The 17,502-nt window shown below is 38.9% G+C and overlaps 2 long non-coding RNA genes across 2 annotated transcripts; both read left to right on the forward strand.

Moving 5' to 3' along the window:
- The first annotated feature begins 140 nt into the window (after positions 1 to 140).
- LOC126823883 (uncharacterized) lies at positions 141 to 4,353 on the forward strand. Its single transcript, XR_008788592.1, has 2 exons — positions 141 to 264; positions 585 to 4,353. It is a non-coding gene; the product is annotated as an uncharacterized LOC126823883 (long non-coding RNA).
- A 12,066-nt stretch (positions 4,354 to 16,419) lies between these two features.
- LOC126824494 (uncharacterized) lies at positions 16,420 to 17,244 on the forward strand. Its single transcript, XR_007681541.1, has 3 exons — positions 16,420 to 16,534; positions 16,635 to 16,694; positions 17,163 to 17,244. It is a non-coding gene; the product is annotated as an uncharacterized LOC126824494 (long non-coding RNA).
- Positions 17,245 to 17,502: the final 258 nt, after the last annotated feature.

Genomic DNA, 17,502 nt, shown 5'->3' on the forward strand with positions numbered 1-17,502 from the left:
CCTCCATGTTAGCGAGCCAACGTCTTAATGACTGAACCCACCACAACTCCCATGGCATGTAAAATATTCAGCTGAAGTTAATTTACTACTTCGGCAGTGTTGGTATCCACAAGTAAAATAATCATCCTCTTTTGTATTGTAGGACAACCCGAAAGAAATGGCTCCTACTTGTATGACATGGGTCGACTGACACCGGGATTCCACCTTTTGAAGCAATACCCAACAAGAGAAAGATTTTCAATGCTTGATTTCCAAGACACAATGGTATTTTACACTCACACTGACCATATTAAAATACAACGATTGGTAATTGCCCGGAAAGCGGCAAATTCTCGTTTCGAATTCCGACTGTCAAGTATTCTTTTCTGCGTGCTGTCCGATGCGAACCACAGTGGAGAATGACCATGAAATTTCTCTGCCAACGCAGGGATTGCACACGGAACCTCCATGTTAGCGAGCCAACGTCTTTATGACTGAACCCACCACAACTCCCATGGCATGTAAAATATTCAGCTGAAGTTAATTTACTACTTCGGCACTGTTGGTATCCACAAGTAAAATAATCATCCTCTTTTGTATTGTAGGACAACCCGAAAGAAATGGCTCCTACTTGTATGACATGGGTCGACTGACATCGGGATTCCACCTTTTGAAGCAATACCCAACAAGAGAAAGATTTTCAATGCTTAATTTCCAAGACACAATGGTATTTTACACTCACACTGACCATATTAAAATACAACGATTGGTAATAGACAAAATGGTGGAAGCATAAAGACCGTCCTCGATGCAATCAACAAATTGTTTCGAAACCGACAATAGTGGATGCACACTGATGTGCAGTGAAATTTCGTTAGGCCGCTACAACGTTAGCTTGAAGTATATCTGGATATACTATATGTAGTGTAAATTCTGCCTGTTTATGCCGTGACATATTATGTAATTATGTAAGCAATGGACTTGCCATCGAGCCAATGATGAACCATGTTTGATGTGATGCAGTATACCTCTGTGAAAGCTGGTACTAGCAGTTATAACAACAAGAACTATTTTGTTTTTACAAGTGAAATGTATTGTGCACTGATGAGCAATAATATACTTTACTTTGGGGCCATTCCTACCAATTTGAATTGTTGCATAGAACGTAATGGGATGTTGGTCTCAAAGTACCTATTAGGACCCCCCAAATAACGAGGGTTTTTTTCGCATCACCACTGGTATATATTGTTTTGAACCGCGAACGGCTTTAGCCGTGAAGCTCTGTGATATTTAGAAGCGACAAATGCGAACCAAATGTTAGAAATTACTATCCCTGGCCAATATCAATGCGAAAGTTGTTGGGTGTTTAAAAATGAACTTTGTATTGACTATATTTAATTTCTTGTCTGTGCCAAATGAATTACAAAATTATGTCATTTTCTGTTGAGATGACTGCTTTTTTTAAAAACAGATTGGAATTAATAAATATGCTTGGTAGAGTTATCTGCCCTTTTCATGAAAGCTGGCAGCAGTTATAACAACAAGAACTATTTTTGTTTTTACAAGTAAAATGTATTGTGCACTGATGGGCAATAATATACTTTACAAATTTGAATTGTTTTCTGGAGTACTTAGGCCTGTCTTTCTTAAAATGTCAGTGTTTTTTGTGGGCAGATAGAATAGAATGAAAACTTGCTGTTGAGATAGAAAGATATACTGCTTGTTGCATTGCACGTAATCGTATGTTGGGCTCAAAGTACCTATTAGGACCCCCCCCCCCCAAATAACGAGGTTTTTTTTCGCATCACCACTGGTATATATTGTTTTGAACCGCGAACGGCTTTAGCCGTGAAGCTCTGTGATATATAGAAGCGACAAATGCGAACCAAATGTTAGAAATTACTATCCCTGGCCAATATCAATGCGAAAGTTGTTGGGTGTTTAAAAATGAACTTTGTATTGACTATATTTAATTTCTTGTCTGTGCCAAATGAATTACAAAATTATGTCATTTTCTGTTGAGATGACTGCTTTTTTTAAAAACAGATTGGAATTAATAAATATGCTTGGTAGAGTTATCTGCCCTTTTCATGAAAGCTGGCAGCAGTTATAACAACAAGAACTATTTTTGTTTTTACAAGTGAAATGTATTGTGCACTGATGGGCAATGATATACTTTACAAATTTGAATTGTTTTCTGGAGTACTTAGGCCTGTCTTTCTTAAAATGTCAGTGTTTTTTTGTGGGCAGATAGAATAGAATGAAAACTTGCTGTTGAGATAGAAAGATATACTGCTTGTTGCATTGCACGTAATCGTATGTTGGGCTCAAAGTACCTATTAGGACCCCCCCAAATAACGAGGGTTTTTTTCGCATCACCACTGGTATATATTGTTTTGAACCGCGAACGGCTTTAGCCGTGAAGCTCTGTGATATATAGAAGCGACAAATGCGAACCAAATGTTAGAAATTACTATCCCTGGCCAATATCAATGCGAAAGTTGTTGGGTGTTTAAAAATGAACTTTGTATTGACTATATTTAATTTCTTGTCTGTGCCAAATGAATTACAAAATTGTGTCATTTTCTGTTGAGATGACTGCTTTTTTTAAAAACAGATTGGAATTAATAAATATGCTTGGTAGAGTTATCTGCCCTTTTCATGAAAGCTGGCAGCAGTTATAACAAAAAGAACTATTTTTGTTTTTACAAGTAAAATGTATTGTGCACTGATGGGCAATAATATACTTTACAAATTTGAATTGTTTTCTGGAGTACTTAGGCCTGTCTTTCTTAAAATGTCAGTGTTTTTTGTGGGCAGATAGAATAGAATGAAAACTTGCTGTTGAGATAGAAAGATATACTGCTTGTTGCATTGCACGTAATCGTATGTTGGGCTCAAAGTACCTATTAGGACCCCCCCCCCCCCCAAATAACGAGGGTTTTTTTCGCATCACCACTGGTATATATTGTTTTGAACCGCGAACGGCTTTAGCCGTGAAGCTCTGTGATATATAGAAGCGACAAATGCGAACCAAATGTTAGAAATTACTATCCCTGGCCAATATCAATGCGAAAGTTGTTGGGTGTTTAAAAATGAACTTTGTATTGACTATATTTAATTTCTTGTCTGTGCCAAATGAATTACAAAATTATGTAATTTTCTGTTGAGATGACTGCTTTTTTTAAAAACAGATTGGAATTAATAAATATGCTTGGTAGAGTTATTTGCCCTTTTCATGAAAGCTGGCAGCAGTTATAACAACAAGAACTATTTTTGTTTTTACAAGTAAAATGTATTGTGCACTGATGGGCAATGATATACTTTACAAATTTGAATTGTTTTCTGGAGTACTTAGGCCTGTCTTTCTTAAAATGTCAGTGTTTTTTTGTGGGCAGATAGAATAGAATGAAAACTTGCTGTTGAGATAGAAAGATATACTGCTTGTTGCATTGCACGTAATCGTATGTTGGGCTCAAAGTACCTATTAGAACCCCCCCAAATAACGAGGGTTTTTTTCGCATCACCACTGGTATATATTGTTTTGAACCGCGAACGGCTTTAGCCGTGAAGCTCTGTGATATATAGAAGCGACAAATGCGAACCAAATGTTAGAAATTACTATCCCTGGCCAATATCAATGCGAAAGTTGTTGGGTGTTTAAAAATGAACTTTGTATTGACTATATTTAATTTCTTGTCTGTGCCAAATGAATTACAAAATTGTGTCATTTTCTGTTGAGATCACTGTTTTTTTTTTTTTTACACAGATTGGAATGAATAAATATTGTTAATAGAGTTATCTGCCATTTTCATGAAAGCTGGCAGCAGTTATAACAACAAGAACTATTTTGTTTTTACAAGTGAAATGTATTGTGCACTGATGGGCAATGATATACTTCACAAATTTGAATTGTTTTCCGGAGTACTTAGGCCTGTCTTTCTTAAAATGTCAGTGTTTTTTTGTGGGTAGATAGAATAGAATGAAAACTTGCTGTTGAGATAGAAAGGTATACTGCTTGTTGCATTGCACGTAATTGTATGTTGGGCTCAAAGTACCTATTAGGACCCCCCCAAATAACGAGGGTTTTTTTCGCATCACCACTGGTATATATTGTTTTGAACCGCGAACGGCTTTAGCCGTGAAGCTCTGTGATATTTAGAAGCGACAAATGCGAACCAAATGTTAGAAATTACTATCCCTGGCCAATATCAATGCGAAAGTTGTTGGGTGTTTAAAAATGAACTTTGTATTGACTATATTTAATTTCTTGTCTGTGCCAAATGAATTACAAAATTGTGTCATTTTCTGTTGAGATCACTGGTTTTTTTTTTTTTTTTACACAGATTGGAATGAATAAATATTGTTAATAGAGTTATCTGCCATTTTCATTTCCATTTCCAACAAAAACTGAAATGTCACCATTGCAAATGTACAGGCCTTTAATATCGAGACACTTATCTGTAGATTTAAGTTCACATTTCCAGCCTTGCAAGGAAGGGTCTATTCCCTCGTATGGTACGTAAAAGAGCCCTCGACACTTGGAATTTGAAGGAAAAAAATTGGTCGTTGTGCCGCTGTCCAGGCAAAATGTCCCTCACAACACCGTGTTTGGCCTATGCCGAAATCGCAAGCTCCGGCACTGAGTGGGTGGGGGGTGGGGTTTAGATTCCCCAATGAACGCCTGTCCAACCTTGTGGGTTTCTTCCCACCGCTAATGACCCATTGTGTTGCTAGGGGATTTTCTTTCGAGAAGACATTATTCAGAGACAACGGATGGTACTTAAAAGAACCCTCGACACTTGGAATTTGAAGAAAAGAATGGGTCGTAGTGCCACATAGCACACATTTTTCTTGGCGTCCTCCCGGTTTACTCCCATTGCTAAAGACCCCCTATGCCCAAGTGAATTATTGAAAACAAATGGAAGCATCTGAAATGACCTAGTTTGTGTCGGTTGGGACCTTAAACCTCCTCCCCTCCCGCTCCCCCTCTCTTCATTAGCCCAGTCAGTGCGGATCATCTCTAAATGCATAAATCACCCCTTGTTGATAGCCATGGGTTAGGGTTAGGGTTGGGTTAGGGTTTAGGGTTAGGGTGGGTTAGGGTTAGGGATTAGGGGTGTGAATTAGCGAAAACTAAGACAAGATGCACTGGCCGAGGTTTCGAAACTGTTTTAGGAAAAAAACACGCCTGTTTAGGGTCTACAGGGTTATCTTTAGGTCAGGTATATCTTATTTCTTTAACTTTATGACTTGCTGGAGGGTTTAATCTTTTGCCGGGACTCTTCTAGATGGTTTGTTTATAGTGAACGGATCTGTGTGTTTAGTAGAGAAACTAGGGTTAGGGTTAGGAAATAGGGTTGGGCCTTAGGGTCCACTAAAAAGTGTCGCTTAAGGCAAAAGCACCGGCCTAGGTTTCGAAGTTGATATTAAGGAGCGCGCCGGTTTAGGGTCTTCACAGGGTTAGTTTTCGGGTCAGGTTTATATTGTTTTATTTCCAGTTGTCGGTCACGGGTCTGTCTTTATTCGGAGCTCTTCGGTTTGATTCAAAGCAGGCGGGTGGGGGGCATACTGTATTGGCAGGTGGGTTGAAATTAAATCTACTAGGAACTGAGGTCTTGAGTTTCGTAGATTTAGCCCGAGTGTCTGGTTGTCGAGGTCTACTAATGGGCGCTGTCTTTTTTGATTTAAACGCAATTTTAGTCTTTCTTCTAGGTGTGTAGGGGACGACGCTGAAGGCCGGTGGCGCTTTAGCCGACTCAGATGGTACTCTAGTGGGGGGCGTGATACTAGGTGTTCTGACCTTCGTGGTCGGCGCTGGTTTTTTCGATCTAGGCGACGGAGTCTTGGCGGGTGGGGAGGGGGTTTCTGACGGTGACGACGGGGGCGTGGCTACACAATCTGGTAAAACTTTCATGAATTCATCGATCGTGTCCTGTCTAAGTCGTTTACCGTAATTCTTTTTCGCCCAAGATAAAGAAATGGCACCTAAGTTCATCATTTGATCACGGGAAAAGTAGCTATTATAATAGAGCACTGAGTCGAGACTCCACGTTTTCTCTTGCATATAGTGGCGTCTGAGTTCATCGCGTATGTTTTTGGCCCAGGCAGCGTTGACTTTCTGTATTCGCTCGACAATTTTTTCGTTGGTACGGCCTTTTCTAATAAATTGGTTCAGTTCTTTCTCTTTTTTCTTAAAGCATGTCGAAGGTTCGGCCAAGTTTGCTAGATGATGTAAACACTGGATAAACTGATAAAAAGATCGAGTGATGACACGTTTGTCATATGCTCGCTCCTCTTCGGTTTGGGGGTCCATGTTTCATGAAAAGAAAGAAGAAATAAATGGGGTAAATAATTGAGTTCTTAAAGAAATATGCTAAATAACTCGGCTTTTTATTCCCGTCTTATTTTAGAATAAACAAGCAAAACACAGAGATTCAATTATTATTACATTCACGACTGACTTTATTTAATAATAATGATAAAAGAATGGTATTTACTAATAACAAAGAATAAAAAATGGTAAAAGGCGACAAATAAGACAAGGGTAACAACAATGGAATATAAACAAAACAAAAACTTACATATTAAATTATACGGGCTCCTTATATCCTCGACGCGTTTCGTTCTAAACTGAACTTTATCAAGAGGAACAGAAATTGTCTGATTTGAGATAGTTTTACCGGGTCTTATATATGCTTTGAATGGGGGTGGGGGGTTGATCGTAAGCTAAATTTAGGGGTAAATGGTACTCAAGCCTAACATAGGGATTAAGGTGACAAGTGTTTGATCGGATTATCTGGGAAGCCGTAGATTTGGATCAGTTTATCAAAGATATCACACATGTTCTTATAAACAATGTCACATTTTAGCACCTTTAAAACAAAGCATAAAGTAATTAAATTGATGTACAACTAATCTCATAGAGTTTAAATAGATGGACAAAATAATATGTTTTAACACAATTAAAATACAAATTCTGTGGTTTTAAAATTAAACTAAAAATCAAGACGTTCTGAGGAGCCGTAAAAAAAGGAGACAATATTTTATACGAAAGTGTTTATAATTAAATATATACGGCACTATTCGGAGACTAAAAATAATAAGTGAGTGTTTATGCGAACATTAATAACAAATCTCTGCCTGGCACTCGCTGGGTTAGGAAATAGGGTTGGGCCTTAGGGTCCACTAAAAAGTGTCGCTTAAGGCAAAAGCACCGGCCTAGGTTTCGAAGTTGATATTAAGGAGCGCGCCGGTTTAGGGTCTTCACAGGGTTAGTTTTCGGGTCAGGTTTATATTGTTTTATTTCCAGTTGTCGGTCACGGGTCTGTCTTTATTCGGAGCTCTTCGGTTTGATTCAAAGCAGGCGGGTGGGGGGCATACTGTATTGGCAGGTGGGTTGAAATTAAATCTACTAGGAACTGAGGTCTTGAGTTTCGTAGATTTAGCCCGAGTGTCTGGTTGTCGAGGTCTACTAATGGGCGCTGTCTTTTTTGATTTAAACGCAATTTTAGTCTTTCTTCTAGGTGTGTAGGGGACGACGCTGAAGGCCGGTGGCGCTTTAGCCGACTCAGATGGTACTCTAGTGGGGGGCGTGATACTAGGTGTTCTGACCTTCGTGGTCGGCGCTGGTTTTTTCGATCTAATCGACGGAGTCTTGGCGGGTGGGGAGGGGGTTTCTGACGGTGACGACGGGGGCGTGGCTACACAATCTGGTAAAACTTTCATGAATTCATCGATCGTGTCCTGTCTAAGTCGTTTACCGTAATTCTTTTTCGCCCAAGATAAAGAAATGGCACCTAAGTTCATCATTTGATCACGGGAAAAGTAGCTATTATAATAGAGCACTGAGTCGAGACTCCACGTTTTCTCTTGCATATAGTGGCGTCTGAGTTCATCGCGTATGTTTTTGGCCCAGGCAGCGTTGACTTTCTGTATTCGCTCGACAATTTTTTCGTTGGTACGGGCGGGTCTAATAAATTGGTTCAGTTCTTTCTCTTTTTTCTTAAAGCATGTCGAAGGTTCGGCCAAGTTTGCTAGATGATGTAAACACTGGATAAACTGATAAAAAGATCGAGTGATGACACGTTTGTCATATGCTCGCTCCTCTTCGGTTTGGGGGTCCATGTTTCATGAAAAGAAAGAAGAAATAAATGGGGTAAATAATTGAGTTCTTAAAGAAATATGCTAAATAACTCGGCTTTTTATTCCCGTCTTATTTTAGAATAAACAAGCAAAACACAGAGATTCAATTATTATTACATTCACGACTGACTTTATTTAATAATAATGATAAAAGAATGGTATTTACTAATAACAAAGAATAAAAAATGGTAAAAGGCGACAAATAAGACAAGGGTAACAACAATGGAATATAAACAAAACAAAAACTTACATATTAAATTATACGGGCTCCTTATATCCTCGACGCGTTTCGTTCTAAACTGAACTTTATCAAGAGGAACAGAAATTGTCTGATTTGAGATAGTTTTACCGGGTCTTATATATGCTTTGAATGGGGGTGGGGGGTTGATCGTAAGCTAAATTTAGGGGTAAATGGTACTCAAGCCTAACATAGGGATTAAGGTGACAAGTGTTTGATCGGATTATCTGGGAAGCCGTAGATTTGGATCAGTTTATCAAAGATATCACACATGTTCTTATAAACAATGTCACATTTTAGCACCTTTAAAACAAAGCATAAAGTAATTAAATTGATGTACAACTAATCTCATAGAGTTTAAATAGATGGACAAAATATTATGTTTTAACACAATTAAAATACAAATTCTGTGGTTTTAAAATTAAACTAAAAATCAAGACGTTCTGAGGAGCCGTAAAAAAAGGAGACAATATTTTATACGAAAGTGTTTATAATTAAATATATACGGCACTATTCGGAGACTAAAAATAATAAGTGAGTGTTTATGCGAACATTAATAACAAATCTCTGCCTGGCACTCGCTGGGTTAGGAAATAGGGTTGGGCCTTAGGGTCCACTAAAAAGTGTCGCTTAAGGCAAAAGCACCGGCCTAGGTTTCGAAGTTGATATTAAGGAGCGCGCCGGTTTAGGGTCTTCACAGGGTTAGTTTTCGGGTCAGGTTTATATTGTTTTATTTCCAGTTGTCGGTCACGGGTCTGTCTTTATTCGGAGCTCTTCGGTTTGATTCAAAGCAGGCGGGTGGGGGGCATACTGTATTGGCAGGTGGGTTGAAATTAAATCTACTAGGAACTGAGGTCTTGAGTTTCGTAGATTTAGCCCGAGTGTCTGGTTGTCGAGGTCTACTAATGGGCGCTGTCTTTTTTGATTTAAACGCAATTTTAGTCTTTCTTCTAGGTGTGTAGGGGACGACGCTGAAGGCCGGTGGCGCTTTAGCCGACTCAGATGGTACTCTAGTGGGGGGCGTGATACTAGGTGTTCTGACCTTCGTGGTCGGCGCTGGTTTTTTCGATCTAATCGACGGAGTCTTGGCGGGTGGGGAGGGGGTTTCTGACGGTGACGACGGGGGCGTGGCTACACAATCTGGTAAAACTTTCATGAATTCATCGATCGTGTCCTGTCTAAGTCGTTTACCGTAATTCTTTTTCGCCCAAGAAAGACTAAAATTGCGTTTAAATCAAAAAAGACAGCGCCCATTAGTAGGGTTAGGGTTAGGTTAGGGTTAGGTTAGGGGATAATTACAACTTTCCGCCCCGCCCGGATTGATGAATTTCCTGCAAAATCCCTAGTAGAAAGCTCTATTCGTCCTTTGTCTAACATGGATTCTTTCTCCGTTTCTTATAAGGAAGCAAACAGCCATACTTAATTTCTGATGGTAGAAACTGGAGAATTATTTTTTTACAAAAATAAGATAATAAATGTAAATTGTAGAAAATCATTAGGAATATTAGTCTATTTTGGTTGAGGGGGCATTTCTACAGATTTTGGTTTCTAATTTATGTAATTACAATGTCAGTGTTTATGTTTGTTCCGTAAAATCGTGCTTCTCCGTCGAACATGAAACACCATTTGTCCCTGCGAAATAATCCATTAATTTTTGGACTTGTTACAATATGAATAAAAACTAACGAATGTTAGTCTGATAAGTCCCGAGTAAGTGTCACCAGATGCTTTTTTTTTTTCTTTGTTTTGTTTTTTGTTGTTGTTGTTAATCTGGACTGGAAGTGAATAAAGTCTCGGGAAATGTTTATAGAATGTTTCTCGTGCTAATACTTATCACGTATGACACGGTAGCATAAATATACTCTGATTCGCGGAAGAAATTCATTTCTTTAATACCGCCCCCCCCCCCCCAAAAAAAAAAAAAATACCCCGCACAAAACACCATTATCATCCCAAAATCAGATGATTTTAATGGTAGTGGAAGGGCGCAGTAAAGAGGTAATCGGTGTAATTATGATACAATTTCTACCCAAGTTTGTATATTGTAGGACCAGCGCAAGTGCTGCGAAATTTTGACTCTTTAAGCTGACTGGAAGCTCGCCTAAATCCATGAAGAAACGACTAAAAAAGAATCGAGGTATCGGCATGAACATTTTTCAGGTACGCTTGTCAATAGTTTGGAAGTCGTGGTTCTAGGGTCCGTTCGTAGCGCCATCTGTGTTAGCAACCAGCATAGCAACGAGACTGTCATGGCGTCGTGTGTGAAGAAGGAAGACGTATTGAAAAGATATCGGTCCAAAACAAGAAGGCAAGTGATTACTTTGACTTGGTAACTGGCCCCGTAGCTGCATTGACCTCTCGGGACATTGACACGAATACGTACATACGGCTGACAGTGTGCTATAATGAAAATTTTTACTCTTTTGTCGAATTCCGACTGTCAAGTGTATTCTTTTCTACGTGCTTTTCGTTCCGAAACACACTGGAAAATGACTATGAAATTTCTTTGCCAACGCCGGGATTGCACACGAAACCTCCATGTTAGCGAGCCCACGTCTTAATCACTGAACCCACCACAACTCCCATGTAAAATATTCAGCTTAATTTTACATCCATTCAAATGGTCAAGTCAGCTGACTTGGTTTGTTACAGTTAGTTACTAACTTACTCACTGTTTGTATCCACAAGTAAAATAACCATCCTCTTTTTGTATTATAGGGCTACCCCAAAGAAATGGCTCCTACATGTATGACATGGTTCGACTTAAACCAACAAGAGAAAGATTTTAATGCTTGATTTCCAACACCCAATGGTATTTTACACTGACACTGATGATAATGAAATACAACGATGGGTAATAGACAAAATCGTGGAAGAATATAAAGACCATCCTCGGTCCAATCAACAAATTGTTTTGAAACCGACAATAGTGTATTCACAGTGATGTGCAGTGAAATTGTGTTAGCTTGAAGTATATCTAGATATATATATATATATATATATATATATATATGTATATACTATATGTAGTGTAAATGGGTAAATGAAATACCAGTTTATGCCGTGCCATATTATGTAAGCAATGCACTCGCCATCGAGCCAATGATGAACCATGCGAAACAGATTGCAGTAGGTGAAAGCTCGGAGCAGTTATAACAAGAACTATTTTGTTTTTACAAGTGAAATGTATTGTGGACTGATGGGCAATAATATACTTTACTTTGGGCCATTCCGACAAATTTGAATTGTTTTCTGGAGTACTCTTGCCTGTCTTTCTTCAAATGTCAGTGTTTTTTCTGGGCAGACAGAATGGAAAGAAAAGTTGCTGTTGAGATAGAAAGAAATACTGCTTATTGCACTTAATCGTATGTCGGTCTCAAAGCACCTATTACGACGCCACAAATAACAGCTTGTTTTCGCATCACCACTGGTATATATTGTTTTGAAACGCGAATAGCTTTAGCCGTGAAGCTTTGTAATATTTAGAAGCAATAAATCTGAACCAACTGTTAAAAATTACTATCCCTGGCCTAGAAAATTGCGAAAGTTGTTGGGCGTTTAAAAATGAACCTTCTAATTACCGTCTATTGACTATATTTATTTTCTTGTCTGTGCCAAATGAATTACCAAATTATGATATTTTCTGTTGAGATCACTGCTTTTTTTTTAAAAACCAGATTTGAATTAATAAATATTGTTAATAGAGTTATCTGCCATTTTCATTTCCCCCTAAAAATGAAATGTCACCAGAGCAAATGTACAGGCCTTTAATATCGAGACACTTATCTGTAGATTAAAGTTCACATTTCTAGCTCAGTTATTAGTCAACTAAATGTGTTAGGATTGCTGCATCTTTAAAAGTTAAAGCACTGATGTCCCCTTCAATATTAATATGTAAAATGGCACCACCCAAATAACACAGGTACATTGAGCTTTAAAAAGCGAACGTCGAAGCCGTGAAGCTCGGTAACATTTAAAAGCAAGGAAATGAAATCAAAATGCAAGAATTACTATCCCTGACTAATATCAATGCGAAAGATGTTGAGTGTTTATAATTAACCGTTAATGTGATGTTTGTAGTAAATCAATGTGTGAAATGTATTCACCTTGGAGTAAGGTGTTATGTATCTATATACCAACCCGAGTTAATGCTACTGTTCAAAAACACATTTCTGACATGGTGTCCCTTTGTCAGTGGTGCAGCTGTCTAGTCGTTCGGATGGGATGGGTATAGCACACTGTTAATGTGATGTTTGTGGTAAATCATATATTATTTCCCCCACCCTGTTTGAAATTTATTCAAGTTTGAGCTACCTTCCATGTATCTATATATCAGTTCTCGCTATAAGAGTTAAAAAATAGATAACGCAAAGAGAATATGCTGAAAATTTCAGTCAAATTGCTCCACTCTGAATTGAGATATTAGGCCTAACCTTGATCATCATGACTAAAGACGGTACGATAAAATACAAGGTCTCGATTATCAATTTTGACGTTAAATATATTCAAATCCAGTAAATATCGCAGGCTGGCGATGGCCTCGAGAGTTGATTATGTTCTGGACAAGTTAATTAATGTCTAATTAATAATCTAGATAATATTTCAGGCCTAAAGAAAGACCTGCAATAGCACAATGTATCTTTAATGCATGAAATGTTACATTGAATGGGAGCCACAGTGGCTCAGTGAATAGGACATTGACTCGCTAACCTGGAGGTTCCGTGTTCGATCCCTGTGTTGGCCGAGATAGTTCTTTGGGATTTTCCTGCGTGGTTCTTGCTTGTCAGTTGTGTAGGACGGAGGGCCTGGCAAGGCACAATGCATAGTTGTTCTGATGGGACAAAAAACCGAGGACTCATATACATGTTGGTGTGCACATAATACTGCTCTTAAAATGAGAGGAAGCCATAGTTAATCCCCATTCCATTTCATTTTGTTAAATTGATAGCTACTGTTCATGAACAGTTCACTATTTGACATTCATTTGGCCCCTAATTGATCAAGAGACATGAGAATTTTAATCCTAGCCCGGACAATGAATCCACAGAAAGTCTCCAGATTTTAGAGGCCTCCTATTTTTAACAGCAGAGTTACTTCCCTTTGTACATCTGCGGGGGGGTTGGATGGCTGAATGGTTAGCGTGCGCGCGCTGTATCATGAAGTCTGTCATTGAGTCGACTGGCGTGGTTTCGAATCCCCGGTTGTACGTGACAAGGAGTAGGGTCGCCTGTCCAACCTCGTGGGCTTTCTCCGGGTCCTCCGGTTTCCTCCCACTGCTAAAGATCCCTATACGCAAGCGAATTATTGAAATAAAATTAAACCATGTTAGTCCCTGAATGACCTAGTTTGTGTCGAGTGGATGTTAAACCCCATTTCTCTCTCTCTTGTACATCTTCGGGGGGTTCGATGGCTGAATGGTTAGCGTGTGCGCGCTGTATCATAAAGTCTGTCATTGAGTCAACTGTCAAGGAGTAGGGTCGCCTGTCCAACCCCTTGGGCTTTGTCCGGGTCCTCCGGTTTCCTCCCATGGCTAAAGACCCCTACGCTCAAGCGAATTACTGAAATAAACTTAAACCATATGTTAGTCCCGAAATGACCTAGTTTGTGTCGAGTGGACATCCATTTGGCCCCTAATTTGACCTGCACGTTAAAGATCCGTCTACATTATAGAGATCTGTCTACATTATCCCAGTTCAGAGTACAACAGCAGGACCTTATACCCCATTTCATTTCGGATTGATTAAGCATTGAGCAAGTGGTAACACATAACTGAAAGGTAGACTTATATAAACAAAAATGAGTCGTTTATTAAAAACTTTGAACAATTTAAAAAATGAAACATTGGCACGTTTGAAAGTTTATGTGGAAGATTTACCCTCCCCACCCATTATGACGTTGTACAGTCCAGTACACGATTCTTTGTAGCTCGAAACGCGCCTTCTCTTTGCCATGTTCTTTAGCTTCTCCTGCAAATAACTGAAAAATTCGAGCTTGCTTCCAGGTGGCTTGAAACCCTTGTTCCACATTTTGGCCTGCTCCCCGTCCTTTATCAGCCTGAGGACTTGTTCTGAGCGACCTGAAAGATCAAATCAGGGAAAATAATAAATGAAATGACATGATAAGAAATGTGGTTTAACTTCCTACTTTTCTACACAATCCAGGCTCAATTTAGAAATAAAATGACCTATTTTGTAGCTGGTGTTTGGATACACTGTGAACGTGATGTTTGTAGTAAATCATATAGTATTCTAAATTTCAATGCAGGTTTTTCGTAAGTTTTTGTATGTCCATATGTCAAGCGAGCTTATAACTGCCTAGGAGCTGCAATCCAAATGACCAGAAAATGTTTCATGTTAGGCCTGCAGTCTTGCACCACTGCAATGGGGAAACCACTCGACAAGATCCAGCTGAACTTAATCGTCCAAACCGTGTATCGACCACCAGGTAAACGACCCAGCGCCTCTCCACTGAGACACTGTAGCTCACAGACAGTTATAAGCTCAGTTGATATATGGATATACAAAAAAAAAGTTAGTAAAACCTGCTCAAAAATTAGCACACTACATGATTTACTACAAACATCACATTCACTGTGTATCCAAGCCCCAGCTTCAAAATAGGTCATTTTATTTCAAGGTGGAAGCGACTCGAGAAAATCCAGAGGAACTTTATCGGCCAAACCGTGTATCCACTTAAACGGCCAAGCGCCTCTACACTACATGATTTACTACAAACATCACATTCACTGTGTATCCAAGCACCAGCTACAAAATAGGTCATTTTATTTCAATGATTCGCTAGTGCATAGAGGTTCTTAGCCATCGATCGAAACTGGGGGGCCCTGGAAAAAATCCACGAGGTTCGGCAGGTGGATCAAAGCCACACCCCTTGACTTAGTGATATAGCTTACAAACGGCTATATGATATGTATAATTTGATATATCTGCACACGCACAATTAAATGAAAAACAGTAACTTACCTGAGACTTTCTCCATATTTTCTTCCAGCCAGTAATGTATAAAGACCAGTTGACAATACGTCAGTTTTTCGCTGTGTTTTGCAAATTTAACTTGTGTTTCGGCCTTCTGTAATTTTTGTCTGAGTTCAACGTCAGCTACGTCCTTTAAACCTTCGGGAATTGAAAAGTTAGACGGTGGCGATGGTAAGCCGACATCAAACGGGTTCCTTGGTTTTCTTAAATCCCCTTTTGGCGTAGACTGACACACTGGCAACATCTCTTGTTTCATTTCCTCTATAGATTGACGCAGCATACTTATGTCGTTCGAATGAGTGTCTGCTTCATTTTTTATTTCCTGCATTTTTTTCTCCATTTCCTGCGCCGGTTTCTTGTCTTCAGAGCTATCTTTGAGACTAAAATCTTCTTCCATTTCTTTTATCCTCTCAACCGAGTCCTTATACAGGTTTTCTACGTCTTCAAGTCTACGTTCGAAAGTGATTAATTTTTCAATTAGGAATTCCTGGAGGCCTTCTACTTTTTCCATTACCTCTTCCTCCATGTTTAATTCTGAAATGACACCGTTTCGATGACGACCAGTTGTCACGTGACCCGTTTGGCGCGAAATAAAGACAAGATTTGCTATAGGTATACGCTGGGGGGTCCACTTAGGGATATCTATAGCCATACTGAAATGAATGTGATGTTTGTGGAGTTAATTTTTACAATTTTTATTACGCAAGAGAATTAATGCAGGGGAGCTAAAAACATTAAAATATTTTCTTTTAAGTTTCTCAATCGGGTTAGTTTGGAAAGTGCCCTGCGGTGCCCTCGGGCTTCCAAGTTCCAATCACAATTTGTAATGACCGACTACGTTTTTTATCTCTGTCGTGGCATCGTTGATTCATTGGTGGAGGATGCCATGGCAGAGATAGAAATGGATTTAATTTTCCAAGCTGGAAACAGCGACCGTTTACATGAGGTAAGTATAAACCAAGATTGAAGTTCCTGGAATGTTTATTTAGTTAATTTATTATTATTATTATTATTATTATTATCATTTTCTTTTTTATTATTGTATGTTGTGTGTTTGTTTGTTATTTTTAAGATATCCGGTGATCACAGTACTATAGCTGCTGGCGAGAATGAAATTGTTGGTGTTGAAGAGGATGGTGGCGGGAATAACACATCCAACCCACTCTTGAGCACGGATGAGGTGAGTCAGTGGCTTCTCAGGGCCTACTTGATTTGGTCAATTATTCAAAGCTATTCGTGTTCAATCAATTGCTTTATGACATGTTGTCTTTGTCTTACAGGAAGAAACAGATTCATCTGAAAGGAGTTTTGTTTTCCGGAAAAGACCCCCCATTAGTAAGGTACAAAGAATATTCTATACTTTTCGCAATAACTTTTCATATATTTATGAAAAAAAACCCAGTTGTATGACGTCAAATACCATGTCATGCGCTCGTTGGAATTCGGTCTTAAAAGATGCCAAATGTGAACATTCAAGACATAAAATGGGGTTTAACGTCTCACTCTTCTGTACTATTAGTAAAATGTTCCCCGTACGGCGTACTCTAATATCGAATTACAACTGCCAAGGCATTTTTACGTGCACGCCAATGAGTACATTTGATCTCGGTTTTCAATCCCACCCGAACGACTAGACAGCTGTCCTTGCCAGACCAACACCACTTTCAAGTGGGAACCACGTCGGTATCTAACTATTAAACAGTAAATCATTTAATATCTTAACTTTGCAATATCTTTGCATAGATTAGCCATAAAGTCCTGAAATTTCGCAAAGATGTGCTTTTGTAATACTTTCTATCCATTTTCAGGAAACAGAGGAGGATTCTTCCAGCGATAGTTTCGTTTTCCGGAAGACTGCAAAAGTAGACCAATAAAGATAGTTCAAATAATTACATGTATAATTGGTTTATTCTTAATAATTAGAAAATCAAGGACATTGCTAGCAGGAAATGTGTGTTGTGATTGATATTTTTCGGGTTCGTGAAAATGGGTTAGATGGCGCTTCCCGAAACCGCAAATGTTTGGTGTTTGAGTATATTTCGGATTCGGGACTCGCCATCGAACTAATATCCACAAACCTGAAAACCCAGAAAACCAGTACCCACTTATGAACCTGACGCTTTCAGAAACGGACCCGATACTTCTTTT

Source organism: Patella vulgata, chromosome 6 (assembly GCF_932274485.2).
Source record: "Patella vulgata chromosome 6, xgPatVulg1.2, whole genome shotgun sequence".
NCBI lineage: Eukaryota > Metazoa > Mollusca > Gastropoda > Patellidae > Patella > Patella vulgata.